This window comes from Photinus pyralis, unplaced genomic scaffold (genome assembly GCF_008802855.1).
Source record: "Photinus pyralis isolate 1611_PpyrPB1 unplaced genomic scaffold, Ppyr1.3 Ppyr1.4_LG5, whole genome shotgun sequence".
Lineage (NCBI taxonomy): Eukaryota > Metazoa > Arthropoda > Insecta > Coleoptera > Lampyridae > Photinus > Photinus pyralis.
Window position 1 is genome coordinate 22390699 of NW_022170596.1, and position 16981 is coordinate 22407679.

General features: G+C 36.7%; 1 long non-coding RNA gene across 1 annotated transcript; it reads left to right on the top strand.

Moving 5' to 3' along the window:
* The first annotated feature begins 10151 nt into the window (after nucleotides 1-10151).
* Nucleotides 10152-11101, top strand: LOC116172675. Its single transcript, XR_004145730.1, has 3 exons — nucleotides 10152-10575; nucleotides 10628-10758; nucleotides 10810-11101. It is a non-coding gene; the product is annotated as an uncharacterized LOC116172675 (long non-coding RNA).
* Nucleotides 11102-16981: the final 5880 nt, after the last annotated feature.

Genomic DNA, 16981 nt, shown 5'->3' on the forward strand with positions numbered 1-16981 from the left:
AATAAATTTCTTCCATGGGGATCGCAGTTGGAAGCGTCCCCATTATACTTGCCGCATTGCCACGTTGTATAGCAATACTGATTTTTTGTTTTAAATATATTTAAAACTAGTAGCTCGAGGTTCTCCAGTAATACTGGCAATACGTTTTCCTAAACACTCCACAAAATTACGAGCCTCTCTGCACCAAGGTCCCAAAGTCTCTACTGCGAAAGGTATAAAAATATGGTTCTGTTCTATAATTGAACAATATTTCCTTATTTTTATACCTGCCGCAGATTCAGCTACTGCACCACCCGTTTTACTTGATAAATTAACATGGGATGGTGCTAGACTGTCGGTGCATGTGGCATCCCAAACTAGCATTTGTCCTTTGGTCCAAGGCACAAGGGTCATTCCATCAGGACGTTTATTGTCGTCACGTCTTAGGCCTACAGGTTCCAACATAGCAGGGTATTTTGCCGATGCAAGTGAACGATGTATTATTTCATTCAAAGATGAGTGTCGAGAATGTCGACCTGCGCTCATCGAGCAAGATAGTCCGTGTATTCCACTGCTGTCTACTTGCGTACCACAAATGCAAGTATGAGGAACGCAAATGTTTGTTCCAAGGCGTAAGCTGATGGAAATACGAAACGTATTGTTGTCCAATAACAATCCAATGGTTTTAGAGGGAAGTGTATTTAACCATATGTTAGATTCTGGAACCGCCGAAGCTTTATATCTCGCGATATCGAGTTCACTTGTCAGTGTCATAGATCTTACTACACGTTCAACGTTGATCAAGTCCCAATTTCTTTGAACGGAAGGTATAGATGGTATTGTTAGTTCTTCTTTATTAAAGCTATTGGAACTTTGCTGTAATGTTTTCCAGAAGTTCAAAGCTTCATCGTAAAAAGGAATATCAACCTTAACTGTTATAGATTTATGTAACATGTCACAAATAAGGTCGTAAACTCTATTTACTGAAGCCAAAAAAGCTGGTATTGCTAAATCACTTGCTTTCCTCACACCTAATCCACCGACATTGACAGGTAGGGATGTTAAAATCCATTTTTGCTCTGATAAAGTTGTGTTTAGTAAGTTTCTAGAGTTTATCTGATTTCCGTATCAAAAGAGTGCAGGATTTCCTCAAAATTCCACGTCGGGGTAGTGCGTAGAAGATATGTTAATCTTGGTATAGCAAAGCAGTGTCTCAGTAGATAGAAAGCAATATAATAGCTATTCAAGCTAGGTAACCGGGCAAACAAAATCTTCATTTCCTCTAGTTTAGTGTTTAAACAGCACATTGCTGCTTTCGATGTCAATGGGGCTCCTAATAGTGTAAGATTGTCTTTCGTGATACTTCGGATTCCTGGAGATAATAATTGAAACCTCTTTAAAACTTCTTCGTCGGTATCAGACATAAAATGTAATTCACATTTTGAAGGATTGATTTCAAGTCCTATCTTTCTAGATTCATGAATTATCTGGGCAAAGTCAGAAAGAACTGATGCTGAATCTCCGGCTAAGGTGCCATCATCAAGATACCAAACATTAAGTTCTGAAATTAGTGAGTTTATAATGGGATGAATCGATAATGAAAAAGCCATGGGTCCTATTGGATCACCCTGTTGACAGCCAACTTGACTGTTAATTACTTCAGGCCCAAAAAATAGTTTTGATGGAGTAGCGTAGCACTGCCAGAGGTAATGATATAGCTCCGAAGTCTTAGCTTGTATAGCAGCTAACATTGTGTCGCGTTCTACCGAATTAAATGCGTTCTTAAAATCAATTTTCAAAAGCACTTTGTTTGTATGTTGATTTGATTTTAGAAACGTTCTTACAGTGTGAACGGCAGCTTCGCAACCTCCTTTTGTGCCAAACCCCAACTGTGTAGGCCGAAAGTATTCTCCAATTCTTTGCTGAACTGCTTTACATGCGAGCTTGGCTGACAGACGACGAAGTGTATTTCCTACAGCTATTGGACGAATTCCTCCACCTTTCTTATTTAACGCGCACAAAGAGGCACCGTGGAGAATTGGCAGAATATATTCATTGACATCTCCTCGTAATATTAAATTGCATAGCTCTGTTATAGTACACAATAATTTCCTTCCGGATTCGCCATTTCCGTAAGATATCAAATCCTTTAAAACCTGTGGTGCTAAACCATCAATTCCTGATGCTGATCCATTTGGAAATGATCTAATAGCTTTAGAAACGTCTTCTTCGGACACTATCAGGCACGTTTCAGCTGAGGAAGGTGGCATAGGAAAAGTAAGATTTCGTGATGGAGCTGGATGTTTATCTTGAAGTTGTTGAATGGTGGCTGCATCGTGTTTAGCAAGTGAATCGGTTGATGAAAGTAGTTTCACAGCCCCTTTTACATCACCATCTGCAACTTTGGCTTCCACGCGTTTAACGATATTAGACTTATTTGGTATAATTGTTGCTGTTACAGTACTTTCATTGAAAGACGTGACATTTTTTTTTAACTAATGAGGTCAGAGACTTCAACTTTGTTGTACGTTTTGGGACCTGAAGAGCGATGTAGGAGAAAGTCATCAAATCTTCCCAAGATTTTTTGTCATTTTTCAAGATGCATGCATTCAAAAAACAATGTAATTTTTCTGCGACTACGTGACGAGCACCTTGAGGGATCCGTTTCAACACTCGAACAGTTTGCTTGTACGTTCCTAATTTAACTGAAAAAGCATCGAGGTCATTTTCTTGAGATGGTTGTTGCATCAACTCAGGCAAAAATTGGTTATGTGCATGTCTATAATGCGCTCGGAGTCCTCGGATTCCTTTATATTTTTTTGTTCCTGGAGGACAGTGACTGCATACTACAGAAGTGGTAGTTATATTGGCTTCACTTTGAGATAGTTGAGTATAAATCGAGTCTTGATTATTTGTACAGCTTTCATTTAAAATTGATGAGCTTGTTGACATTTTAATTTTAACATAGATGACATTACCTGCTTTTTGTAATAAAGAAGAGCAAAACCATGTGGAAGAACTTCTGTTGAGACGGAGTTTTTGTGTGTTCTGAGTCCATTTGCATAAATTTTAACCAAAAAAAACAGTTCTTTTAAGAACTAAAGTTGATATTTCGCGTCCTAAGTGTACTGGTATTAGTGATGGATTCAACTCCAAGTACCAGTAAAGCAAGCTTGTCTCCTTTGAAAAAACGTAGTCGCTTAAATTTGGGTCATTTTATCAGTCTTCGAAAAGCAGTTTATTATAAACAAATGTTGTCTGATATTCCGGATATGAATTTTGCTACGCTTGTGTTGAAGATTGCATCTACCACAAGTAACGTAAATAATGATGTAGGTATATATTTGGTTGTTAAAGTATGACACATTTTAGGAGTTGCACGATCTACAGTATCCTGGATAATTAAAGAATATCGAAGTACTGACATTGTTACCCCTTCGAAACGTCCCGGTGGTCATAAGGCTGTTGCAAATGTGAGCTCTAACGATTGGCGGAATTGTGTGCAACACATTATTAAGGAAGAAAATAAGATGTGTAGATTGGATGGCCTAATGGATACACTTATAGAACCATTAATTATTTCACTCGGATCGGAGGACAGTGCGACAGTTTTAGTGAACTTTCGGAAAACAGTGACTAAATCGCTTATACATAAAGCAGTAGTTCACTGCTTTATGTATAATGCTGTTTAATAATATGAGTATATAATTCCATTGTTCTGAATTTGTTCAATAACTTAACATTTGTTGTAAATTGTAATGTGGATTGTGTAGTATTACAACTGATAAAACATTTAAAACTACAATTCAAAATAATGTTTCAAAGGCCAAAAAATGTACCTATTTTTTATAATTTGCTTTTAAAAGTATGATGTATGCATAATATAAAGAAGTTCGTATCAAATAATAACCCAAAAGCATAAATAATGAAATTTATCCAAATATGAAAGAAAAACACATCACGCAACCCACAATACATGTCTGTATAAAATGACTCTATTATTTTTGTTACTAGCTGGTCCAAGTTATACGTGATCCCACCCGTACTACCCGTACCTCAAACACACTTTTAGATGCTATCATGCTTAGTAATCGTTCTGCTGTCTGTAAAGATGGTGTGGTTACTCTACCGGAAATTTCAGACCATGCTCTTGTATTTGTATGTCTTGACTACCCGTCTCCTGAAAATAAGCCTAAATATATAACGTTCAGAGACTTCAAGAACATGAACATGGCTGATTTTGAACGAGCTGCTTTGCAAGTTGACTGGACATACTGTCACGCCCTTGGGGATATTGACTCTAAAGTAGAATACTTCAATTTGTGTGTGACTGAGCTATTTGATGTATTTGCTCCATTTAGAACTGCTTTAATAACTAGAAAACGGTGCCCTTGGATCACCGATGTAATTCGTGTAATGATGTCGTTACGGGATAAAGCCCTAAAGGAATACAAAGCTAGCTTAAAAGATATTAACGCCAATCTTCAATTATCTAATCGTAAATGGATCGCTTATAAGTCCCTAAGAAATTTTGTTACTGCTTCTATAAGGAGGGAAAAGAGAGCTTACATGGAGCATGTGTTAAAGGTAAATGTGGACAACCCCAAAAAGTTTTGGTCAAATTTGAAAACGCTAGGCGTTCACAGTAACGATCCGGTTGACACAATACCAATTAATTTAAGAAACGCGGAAGATTTAAATAAATATTTTATTAATTCCATTAAAGCTATTCCTCCCAACTATACAACCATGAATGAATTTTCCACGTCAGTTCATCCAAATGTAAAAAATCCATTTAGTCTTGTGTGTGTATCCAAGGACGATGTAGAACGTATCACGTATTCCATTAAATCTAACTCCCCTGGAACTGATAATATACACACATATATGATACGGTTATGCTTGCCTTTTTGCTTAGACGCACTAACTCATATAATTAATTTTTCTTTTTCAACAAATACTTTTCCTTCGATCTGGAAGCAAGCTAAAATACGTCCAATTCCTAAAGTAGAAGCACCCCAAACATTTTCTGATTTTCGACCAATAAGCATCTTGCCAATGCTATCAAAGATTATTGAGCGTGTTGTACTGAGGCAGTCGCAAAGCTATCTTTTGCAAAATGATCTTTTACCAGGGAGGCAATCAGGATTACGCAAAGGTTTCAGCACCTCCTCGTGTTTGCTAGATCTTATGGATGATATTCTTAGAGCGATGGATGAAGGAAAAATAACGTTACTTCTGATGTTGGACTATTCGAAGGCTTTTGATGGACTAAACCATAAAGTGCTGTTGTCTAAGCTATCATACCTGGGCAGTAGTGAATCCGCGGTAGCGTGGTTTGAAAATTACCTAACCGGTCGATGTCAGTACGTTGCGTTGCAAGAGGAGAGTGGAGAAAGTATGTCGTCTTCCATGCAAGTATTTACTGGAGTTCCGCAAGGGTCAATTTTAGGGCCACTTCTTTTCTCCCTGTTTACTTTCGACTTCAGTAGATGTGTACACCACGGTCGGTACCACAGTTATGCAGACGATAATCAAGTTTATTATTCGTTTTATTCAGAGCAGTTTTCAAATACAACTACCTTAATTAATGAAGATCTGCATCGTATATCCGAATGGTCAATTAACAACTCTCTTATTCTAAATCCATCTAAAACTGTAGGAATGTTAATAAACATTTGCTTGGGGGAATTAATTCTTCACTAACCGATGTAAATATTGATAGCAACGTAATAAACTTTAAAACCGTTCACAAAAACTTGGGTCTGATATTGGACGAAAATCTTACCTTCACCCCGCATGTAAGTAAGTTGATACAATCCGCGTATGGTCGGCTTCGGTGTCTTTATAAATATAAAAATATTCTTTCACTTTCTGTCAAACGTAAACTTGTTAATTCCCTTGTGTTGTCCCTATTTGATTATTGTGATGTTGTGTATGGTCCTTGCTTAAAAAATTCAGACTCGTACAGAATCCAAAAAGTTCAAAACGCATGCGTACGTTATGTAAGTAACGTAAATAGGCAAGAACATATCACACCTCATCTCAAGCAATTGAATCTTTACCGAATGAACGATAGGAGGACTATACACTATTTGTGTTTAATTCACAAAATTATAAAATCTGGCGTGCCCCCATACTTACAGTCCACAATACGTTTTCGGAGAGATTTACATGATCGTCAACTTAGAAATACAAACGATATTCAAATACCTGCACATCGATTGCAAAGCTACAAATCTTCGTTTACATACATGTCAGCATTTTTGTACAATAAGCTGCCTGATGAATACAAATCATTGAATAGCTATCAATTTAAGCGCAAAGTAAAAATTATGATTTACAATGAATAATAATTAGACCTTTAAGTATAGCAAGTTTCTGTTACCTAATCTTTCTATATGTTACCTCCTATATACTTCTTTTAGATATTATGTACACACGTGGAGAAATTTTGTCATTTTTGTCAATCTGTCTTCGTCTAAGATTTCATTTATTTTCTTTTCATGTAGTCTCGTACAACTCAAGTTATTGAAATAGTATACCTTTTTTAGTTTATGTTATTTTCAATCAGTATTTTGTAATTGTAAATTGTAATTCTGCTGGTTGGGAAAAACAGCTTACAGCTGGTCTCCGCCAGGATAATAAAGTATTATTATTATTATATTATTAGATTCTAGTGACATTTTCAGTGTAAATCAGGTTTTTAAATCCGTCTTTCTAGTTAAAAAACAGAGTATAGTAATCGTTTTCTTTTAGTTCATCGTCTAACGACTACAGGAACTGTACGGTGGAAACGGAACCGCCCTCCGATTGCAATACCTGTCACTACGTTGTCGACTGGGGGCTAATTTGTACAAATCACGATTGCAACGCAACGATGACTCCCTAGACGACTCCAATCCACCTATGGTACGGAACCGGAAGAAACTCGAATAAATGTGTAAATTTAGTAATTATATGTAATCTATGGTGGCGGCAATAAAAATGGTTGCAACATTGAATTTTCCTTTCTGTGGGGAAAGGTGTCGCGTTTGGTGCATTCATTCAAAACTTCAAACAATGCTGCGATTAAAAAGTGGAACAGGTTTGGAAGCACACCCTAAATTAAGCGCGTTTGTAAAAGCTTCAACCAAAGGATAGGCACAAGACAATGAAATGTTCTGGATTTACAGAAAGCGACCTAAGAGGATTTTTTATTTCAATTCCAGATGACAGTTTCAAAAGTCATACTTGAAGTATCATTACTTAGCAACTTTAAAGCACGTGTGTTTTAAAGGTCTCTTTTCGCACGCTTTTGAGTGTTGAAAACGGAGATTGAGATTCTAGTATAAATAATAAACAAAAAAATCTTTATGTCTAACGGCGAATCAATCATTAACTCGGCACACGCCAACCCCACCACCGGTTTTGTGTGAGCATCAGAAATTAGAAACGCAAAGCATTCGGCCAAGGACTCAAAATCCTAGAAATTAAAACAGGTTTGAGGGTCCCTCATTGACTAATTAACCAATTCGTTCAAATACTGAGGTATCCATTAGCTCCAAGGACCTAAAGGGGCATTAAAAATTGTGAAACGGGTGGATTGAGTTAGTTCCAGGAACCTAGGAGTGAAGTGCCCGAAAGATTAACAGATAAAAGACTCAATGATGCAAGGACTCGAAAGATCTGAAGCTCGAAGACAAAGATATACAGGATTCAAGGATGCAGATATATACAATATCAAAAAACTGGGGGACAGACACACCACGACTTACAAGTTAGGCATACAGACGTAAGGGCCCGAATTTAAAATGAGATCCAAATGAAATCAAACACCCAGAGAATCATTGATTCAAAAACACAAAGGCTCTGCGGTTTCTAAACCAAAGTTTTAAGGACTCAATACCTCATGGAGCCTAAAAGTTTAAAATATTCGAAAAGAGGATCCAAAATCTGAAGTACCTACATATTTGAAGATACCCAAAGGCAAACAGGCCACTAGATGTTGATCACAAGAGTACGGAGAAGCTCTAGGACTAGAAACTCAAAGATTTAAGTGCCCACCTCCTCAGCAGTCGCTCAACAAATATCAAAGCCTTTTACTTTTACTTTAAACCGATATTAAAAACAGGTTTGGCATCTAAAGTTGAAAATTATCGCCCCATATCTATTCTATGCAACTTCTCCAAAGTTTTTGAAACAGTACTATACAAAAAACTTTATCAACAATTTAACACGCAGTTGTCTAGTTACCAGCATGGTTTCGTTCCCAATAGATCAACTGTTACAAATTTGACTTGCTTTGTGCAATATTGTTCTGAAGCACTAGATAATAGACAGCAAGTTGATGTTATTTACACAGATTTCAACAAAGCCTTCGATAAAATTGATCATAACATTATTTTAAACAAGCTTGTCGAATATGGTTTCAGTTGCCCTATTGTTCATTTAATAAAGTCATATCTAACTAACCGACGTCAATTTGTTTCCTATAACGGGCATGACTCACAATCATTTATTCCTACATCTGGAGTGCCGCAAGGGTCAACTCTTGGTCCCTTTCTCTTTTTAATATTCATTAACGATTTACCCTCCGTAATTTCATCTCAGAGATTATTGTTTGCGGATGACTTAAAAATTTTCACTAGGGTCACAAGCCACAAGGATTGCGAGAGCCTTCAAAGCGATTTAGAAAGTGTTTATAATTGGTGTAACGCAAACAGGTTGTACCTGAACATTGATAAATGCAAGGTGGTAACTTTTTCACGCAAGCGTCAATTAATCCGATACAATTATCAAATTCAAGATACACCCTTAAAAAGAGACACTCAAACAAAGGATTTAGGGGTTCTGTTCGATAACATGCTAACATTTAGCTTACACATTGATACAATTGTTAGGCAATCTTTTAAAACCTTCGGTTTATTATACGCATTGGTTCAGATTTTGCAAATTTGTCAACTCTTATACTACTTTTTTCTACATTTGTACGAAGCAAGCTTGAATATGGTGTACTAGTATGGAATCCAGCATTTAAAAAACACGAAGAATGCCTAGAACGTATACAACGTCGTCTTTTAAAATATGTAGCATTTCGTTGTGATGGATACTACCCTACAAGAGGTTACCCACAAAATCTACTGCTAGAAAGATTCAATCTTTTACCCTTAAAGTAGCAGACGTAAAAGAATAAGTGTGTCGTTCTTGTACAAATTATTATGGAATGAAATTGATTGTGTCACATTACACAATTATTTAAATTTCTCTGTGCCTCGTTCTTCCTCCAGACATTTCTATGGAACGCCAATTTACTATTTATTAACTGCATTTTAAGTATAGCATTTTAATTGGTTACGTTTATATGCCATTGTAATAAAATGGTTTTGTTAAATTAAAATCCACATTTTCTTGGAGTACGATAGTAATTTAAATAGTTTCCTTTGTAACATGTCACAAAATAACGACGTTTATATGACGAATCCCGTAGCACCACTTCAGTTTTTAATGCCTGTAAATACTATAAATTGCATTTAAAATGCGATAGGTTTATTTTGAATGCTTTTTCTTTGCGATCATCTACATCACAAACCTATTTAAATGCTGGTGTGTACAAGATGCGTTTTACTATTTATTATACATTTATAACGTATACCAAAATATTTAAATAACAATTGAATTGTTACCAACAAATTAAACATGTCAAAAAAATGTTAGCCAAATGTATGCAAATGTAGGAAATGTTAATATGGATTTTAGCGTTTGAATCCTAAAACACTACAAGATGACAGAGATGAATATTAAACATTGCCAATTTAATTGTCATGCATCAAAATAAATAGCAATTTGTATAAAAGATTTAAACACATAACGCATTTATTTGGAACTGTCCAGCTATACCAGAAGTGAAATACATTTGCTGCTGTGTGTAATTGAATTGATATTAAATAAAATTGAGTCGAGTATATTTGCATCCAAAAAAAATGTAAACCATTCTCATGCGTATATCAAATTAAATCGCATGCATTCAAATCCGTATATATGCACTTTATGACTTTAAGAACAAACGTTATTCACGTATTGGATTAAAATAGATACCCGTTGCGATATTACCAATGGAAATAAAATTATTCGTAAGGTATGGCATAAAAATTAAATCGAAGTTTAAGATGTAGCATTGAATTCCAATGAATTTAATAGTGCATCTTTTAATTCAAATGAACGTCGAATTATTTTGTGAATCATTTCTATGCGATACACCGCATTAAAATACAGCGCATTTTAAGTGTGCTTATACATACAATGGAAATTCGGTCTGCATAAAATGTATCGCATAAGAATGAGACACAAATTTAATGTATCAAATGGAAATGGTATGAATGAAAATTACTCTGCATGCAAATGCGCAGTTACGTTAGAGAAGGAAAGTAGCCGTAGGTCTTAGGTACGTTTTATTTGCGGTTGCGCAAAAACAAAACAGCTGTTATTGATTGTTACTTACATCGAACGTGTAAATGGATTAATTAATACGTTCATCAATTTTGAGAAGGCAAGCGATTTATTGGGTTATTTTCTGTCGGTCACACGTGACCTTTACAGTTTTTACGTACATATTCGGTAAGTCCAATTTTACGATTCCTTTTATGATAACAGTAAACAATGAATGTAGGATTTGCACCTGCTGCGCAATATTGTTTAATATAAAGCAAGAAAAAGGCCGATGGAAATCGAAAGATGTGCAAGAGGCGCCGGGTCCCCTTAACAATAAATTGGAGGTGTACGCTGTCGCTATAAAAATAGGTAATCTCAAATTTCACTTATTCTTACCTGTAATGCAATTTGAGTGAACAGTTACAGGTTCGTGGGAATTAATAATGGATAAAGAGTCCAGAGATAAACCGTTAATGGAACGAAGCTCATGTTCTACGACTCTTGTAAGGAACAAGCACATCGACAAGTTGATGCTCCTTCGTAATGGAAATTGTGTCGAGTTCAATCGTGATATATCTACTAACACGATAAGTTAAATATGTAATCTCCATTGAATGAGAGATTTGTATATTTACAAGATGCTAATACATGTACCTGTGTAGAAACACGAGCACGTGAGACATTGTTAGACACGTATCTTGTTCTGTTTGATGGGTGCACCGTAGTATGTAAACGATGACGTCGCTAACAAAGTTACACAAAGATTGTCAAAAAAAATTTGTATCCTGATAATTAAATGATTATCCTATTCGTCATCTGGAAGCGTTTATTTCAAAAGTGAACCACACACCGAGAAATGTAACTTCCCTACATACCAAAAGGCAGATTGAAAGAGAAGTCCTCGCAGGGATGATAGAAGCGTAGTTCCTCTTAACCCTTCAGTGGTGACGCACGGTCTCTCAGACCGACGAAAAGTATTTTTCAAATTTTTATAAAAACGATGCAGCGCATGGCACTGCTAGTTCTGCTAGCTTAATATTTTGCGTGTCTGAGTTTAGTACCAGACGAACAACTTGATGAAGCAAGCCGTTCTTTGACAATTTAGTGCCGTGGGTAATTGGCCGCTTTCCAGTGCATTGATGCTACGAAAATTCTAGTCAGCGCAGCATTGCAACGCGCATCCCCCCATAAGCTTAGTATTGTGTATAATTCAATTTAGTTATGTTCAGTGGCGGTCCCAGGGGGCCCGGCCCCCCCCCCTATTGTTCATTTTTTTCATCAGATTTATTCTTTTCCGTGTTGGGACAAAGTTCGGGTTTGGGCCCCTCCCTTTACCAAATCCTGGGACCGCTACTGTCAGTGGCGGTCCCAGGGGGGGGCCACGGGCCCCCTCATTCATTTTTTTCATTAGATTTCTTTCATTTTTTTCCATGTTGGGGCAAAGTTCGGGTTTGAGCCCCTCCCTTTACCAAATCCTGGGACCGCTACTGGTTATGTTACAAGAATAAAATTTATTTTTCGATTTATATGCCTTTATTTATTGACTGTACTTTTTCCTTTATTTTAAGCCAAGTTGCATGCGTAGTAACTACGAAATCAAGCCAAAATCAAATTCGGTCTCTCAGACCGAGGTCACCACTGGTGTTCCAAAATTTCACGTCACCACTGCAGGGTTAAAAACCCCTGTTAAAGTTTTTCTAGAAGTGCTCCAGAATTTGAGAAATAAATTTTTAAAGTTGACCACGCACATACTTCTAAATAGAACACCTAACTTTGACATCGCATTAAAGAAGTTACAGAGAGGTTGGAAGAAAACCCCCTATAGGGGTGATAGAAGGGATGTTCCCCTTTAAAACCCATGTTACAGTTTTTCTAGAAGTGCCCCAGAATTTGAGAAATTAATTTTTAAATTTGACCTTGCACGTACTTCTAAATAGAACACCTAATTTTGACATCGCATTAAAGAAGTTACAGAGAGGTTGGAAGAAAACCCCCTGTAGGGGTGATAGAAGGGATGTTCCTCCTTTAACACCCTGCTCGCAGTTTTTCTGGAAGTGCCCTATCATTCGAGAACTTATGAGTGTGTTTGTTCATTCTTTTAAATGTGAACGTTGTGATTTAGGTAATTTTTGCTGTGCATGCGTGAGTTGTGGTTATGAAGCCGATTTTGCGTGATGATTGATGTCATTCACTTGAAAATGTTTGTTTATAATTTTCGGTGAAGTCCCAGACTATAAGTAATATAGGAAACCACGATCACTGCTTTTTTCATTCCATAAGAATCTCTCTTTTTGGTTATGTTATTGTGATCCTGTATATTCATTGAACTGTATACTATACGTTAGTATACAGTTCAATGTGTATATTGTACCTATAACGGTAGACAACTGCTATTTGCATTGCATGTAAGTGCACGTGCACGGCGTAGTAGTTACTGTTATGGAGGTGGTTATTGACAGTGGATCTATTACCTACTTAAAACCTTATATCTATCTGTATATACGTGTGCGATTACAATGAACGTGTACAAAAATTTCATAAACCGTAACTCGTACATATCTGTATCGATTCCGTAAATTTACTTCGCTGTTTGCAATAAACCAAAGATCATATTACAAGTAGTATGATATTTGACCGTACGTAACTTTGAAACATTTTCAACCTTTGCGACTATGCGCAAGACTTACATATCGCTTACATATACGTACGTAAAAATTACGTTCATTGTAAACTTAACACCTTCGTATGTTTCTATACAGTTCAACTTTGCGAAATTTTTACGTTTTATGTATCTCTTACGTATACGTAGGTACATTGTAAACGCACACTTAATGTCTGTGTACAGTTCATACACGTTATTGTTCTGGTTACGGCTGGTAAAAGTTATAGCGAGGGCGGTAGAATAGACCTGACATAACTTAAATAACCGATTTTTTTGGTTTTTCTAAAAGTAGGTACTCTACAATTTAAGAAAAAAACTAAGGCTGTACCAACGTAACTATCAACACGGAGATATAGTGGTTGTAATTTGATAACCAATTGTAAATAAAGTTATGCAAAGTCTAGAAATAAATTAATTTAAGAGAATTTCTTCATTCTTTTAAATGTGAACTTTGTGCTTTCCGTAATTTTTATTGCGCATGCGGGAGCTGTGGTTATGAACCCGATCTTGGCGGGCTAACGCCAACTTCAAATCACACCGGAATATTTGACCATATTCTGTAGTAGAGGGAATGCCAAACTAACATGGCTGCCTATTTGAATATTCTCGCTTAAGTTTCCCGCGAGAATCTGTCACTCGGGGGCCACTCCGAGTGCACTAAGATCGTGATCGTCATGTAGGACACCTACGTTGTGTAATAACTGGGTTCTCAGCAGGCACTGAGGGTGTTTTATGGATAAGGAACACCAAAAGTAAAAATAAATAGCTGATTAAGTTTATATTGAATCTAATACCAATACGATTACAGAGTGACCCGCATAATGGTTTTTAGCGGCGCCCCTGCAGAGGGTATTAGGTGGTTCTATACTACTCCGGCATTTACCTTACGAATTGGAAAACTGCAGGAAAACCTAATTCGGAGTAGTCCTATAACAAACATCTAATGTACAGCAGTTTTGAGCCCCCTCGAAACCGGGGTAAATACCCAAACCAAACCAAAATGGAATCGAGACATTCTCCAGGTATTACAACACATACATCAGGCAAAACTAAGAAGTGTTAAATATACCTCGACGGCCGGGAGGATTACCCAGGCCCTGTAGACATGGGCTAAAGTTGTTGGGTTCGGAACGAGTGAAAATGTTAGTGTTAGGTTCACCAAGGCCCGTATAAACTTGAATAACTCGATCCCCTCTAAACAAGCACACTTCCCTCTTGATTACTCCAGTCCCAAATAAGCAAATATAATGAAATGCAATGAAATAATCGAGAGTGACTAAAAAGCACAATACGCAAATATGTACACATGCAAGTATGTACAGCACAGATACAGCCCTACCGACAATGAAACATGACTGCCAATACCAACAAAGGTTACACATTAAGAGGTACAAGTGATTGAATCCAGTAAGTACATAAGTAAAAAGTTACAATCTACATTCAAGTTACACACATTATAGATTAATTGAATAAAGCTGTACCTGATACAAAAAAGCAAAAGCACACAGCAACGATTAAGGTATATCAAAATATTTTGAGACAAGCCGTACTTTACACTTCAGCCGGTTACAAGACAAAGACCATGAACACACATGTCAAATCCTATTTATTGAACAACCCAAGCCATTCGGTAATTTGATCTGCTAATACCCCTAAAAACCTCCCGAAAAAAAATTCTCAAAAGAAGGATTTGCGTAAATCGCAACATTCCTACACTCAAAATGTGCGATTCTCCCATAAGCTCAATAATAAATTTGGGAAAAATGGCGGAAATGAGCATATGGCCACACTGTCTTTATAGAGTCACTGTAATATGGGCACCGACAGCATAATACCTATTGGGCATTTACGAAAACTGGAGCGGTAGATCCACGATGGAAAATGTCGGTAAACATTTGATGATGACTGATGAGATGCGGTAACTTTGGTGCATGCCTGTTTATAGAACAATGCTTTTGTCATGTGTAAATGTAGCGCATAAATTTATAAACATATAGAGTAGGAAACAAAGATAGTTCCACAAACAGAACACCCTTCCCCATGTCAAAGGGTGCTGATAAATTATTAAACACAATGGAATAAGTTTCAATCTATAAAATGAACTAAAAATGCCGAAAATTACGATTTTTAGAAATAAACAGATATAGTTTCATCTGTCAAATCGCTACAGCGTTGCCGTCGTGACACACTAATTATCTTAAATTTTCTTATTAGGCCGTTTAATTTCAACTTATAATAGTTTGTTTTTCACCACCTTTATAAATATTTAAAAATCCATTTAGATCCTTTCTATATATCTATTATTAATATTAATTAAAAAATGGTTTCGCGAAATGTGACAAGTTCGCTTCCTGCAATATTTACAAACACGACGAGATTATGGCGCGTTTTGATAAGCATCAAGGCATCGCTATCTTTATTTCTTACTCTGAGATAAACAGCATATACCTACAAGGCTACATTAGCATATACTTACTATCATGAAAGTGTTTCGTAAGATCTAAGGTTTCGAATATAACAAAAAATGTACACAACGGAAGTCCTCTTGATAATTATTGAAGGAAAGCCAAAAAGATTGCAAAGTGAGGTTACAACTCTTGCACCTTTTTTTAGTGGCGCCGCGCGTGGACCAACCAGATGAATACACTCCAATTAGTGATCCATTTCGTTAATGTGATCGGTACATATGGTAATAAAAGAACACTGTAAAATAATTACCTATCACATTTTCGAACGCTACGGTATATATACCGGGATCTAAAGCTCCAATTTTTGTAAATGCCTCATAAATATATTACACCAATAGGCCTTCTAACCACCTCCATAACAGTGGCTACTAAGCCGTGGACTTGAATTTGGTTGGAAGTGGCTGACACATAGAAATTACCGTTAACAGGTACAATACACAGGACCACAAAAACTTATAACCAAAACGAAAAATTATGAAATGAATAAATTAGTAATCGTGGTTTAATATACTATTTAATCTGAAGACTTCGCCGAAAATAAATTACCAAACCTGTCGGCTGTCATGTGATTTAAGCTGAATTTATAGTTCCGTACCCGCAACACCGTACCGTAACGTTTGGAATTACTTGTTGCGCGTGAACATTTATAGTTCCCGTTTACGTTGCGTTAGAACGGTTACGGTACGTAGGAAATGCCCAAATCTTATTCCTTACGGTAAATCGCGCTAACGCGCCTGTCTTCGATAGTACTCGGATAATTCAAACAGTTGAGTTTATCCGGACGTTCGTTTCGTTTATTTACAGTAATTATTGACACTTTGTTGGTTATTATTATTTTGAAATGCACGTTACTCTTACTGACAGATGACATACAATGGCAGATAAATACGCAAGCTCATCTCTTACCACTACGGTAACTATAAATCGCATAATTTTCGTTAACGTCAGATTTTACGGTTCCGTTCTTACGGCTACGGAACTATAAAGCCGGATCCGGCTTTAATGTGAATAACTGCAACAATTACACAAAATCGGCTTCATAACCACAGCTCCCGCATGAGCAAAACAGATGACCAAAATCACAACGTTCACATTTAAAAGAATGACCAAAATACCCTTAATCATTAAGTTCTCGAATTTTAGGGCACTTCCAGAAAAACCGCGAGCAGGGTGTTAAAGAGGAACATCCCTTCTATCGCCCCTATAGGGGATTTTCTTCTAACCTCTCTGTAACTTCTTTAATGCGATGTCAAAGTTAGGTGTTCTATTTAGAAATGTGCTAGGTCAAAAAAATTAATTTCTCAAATTCTGGAGCACTTCTAGAAAAACTTTAACAGGGGTTTTTAAGAGGAACTACGCTTCTATCATCCCTGCGAGGACTTCTCTTTCAATCTGCCTTTTGGTATGTAGGGAAGTTACATTTCTCGATGTGTGGTTCACTTTTGAAATAAACGCTTCCAGA